The sequence below is a fragment of the Haplochromis burtoni genome, unplaced genomic scaffold (assembly GCF_018398535.1).
Source record: "Haplochromis burtoni strain Fernald_Lab_line unplaced genomic scaffold, NCSU_Asbu1 Contig_403, whole genome shotgun sequence".
In the NCBI taxonomy this organism is placed as follows: domain Eukaryota; kingdom Metazoa; phylum Chordata; class Actinopteri; order Cichliformes; family Cichlidae; genus Haplochromis; species Haplochromis burtoni.
In genome coordinates, this window is record NW_024582764.1 from 20,475 (window position 1) to 21,403 (window position 929).

Sequence of the window (929 nt, forward strand, 5' to 3'; positions counted from 1 at the left end):
ATTTTAAAAAATTACATTTAATAAGTGATTTTGAAAACAAAACAAAGCAGAAAAAGCCAGTAGAGGTTCAGCAGGGTCAAAAATATTTTTATGTTATTAGGATTTTCCCCTTTGTTACCTCAGACCTAACAACAGAGAGCTGATACAGTGATTCAGCCACCCAGCCATGAGTAGATGTAACATGGTAGACTAATGGGCCTGTATTAATTCAGCTCCATATTATTGTGTGAAGTTGCACTGGGTTGGGAGTGTGTGTGTGTGTGTGTGTGTCACATTTCTGGTAAGCCAATGGCTGTAATAGGGTTGGACTAATTAGAGGCAGGTGTAATTGATTGCTCTGATACACTAGCCTACTTGTAGCCCACAGTACAAATACTGCTGTGTTATTTTATCTCTCTGTGCAGGTATGTAATGGGATGAAAGCTGATATGTTTGGGATGGATGGGTTTTGTGCTATGAATTATATAGTGAAGGTGTTATTTTGTGTCTCTGTGAAACTGGCATAGCTGGCTCTGGCCTTGGGACTGTGTTTTTTTTTTTTTTTACTTGATCCGCAAATGGGACACTGGACTGTTTTATCTTTTATTATTGTGTCAATAAATTACCTTTCAGAATTGTATTGACCGTCATCTTTTTGCCCGCGGCTGAGACGGTTGGTCAGACTTAGAATCTTTTTGTGTGTGTTACATAGATGCCAGATAAATGTGCTGTTGGGATTCTCCCTCTAATACAACCTACTGGTGTTAAATGTTGCTCTACATTCTCTAGGATGACTTCATTACATCTTCAAGTCTTTAAAATATTATGAAACATTTTCCTCGATAAACCCTGCTCTTAACTCAAATGACGTAGACATCCATGCAGAAGAAAATGTGGCAAAGATCACTGACATAACAAAACACAGCAGATGTGAGTGAAGTTGCCCCCCC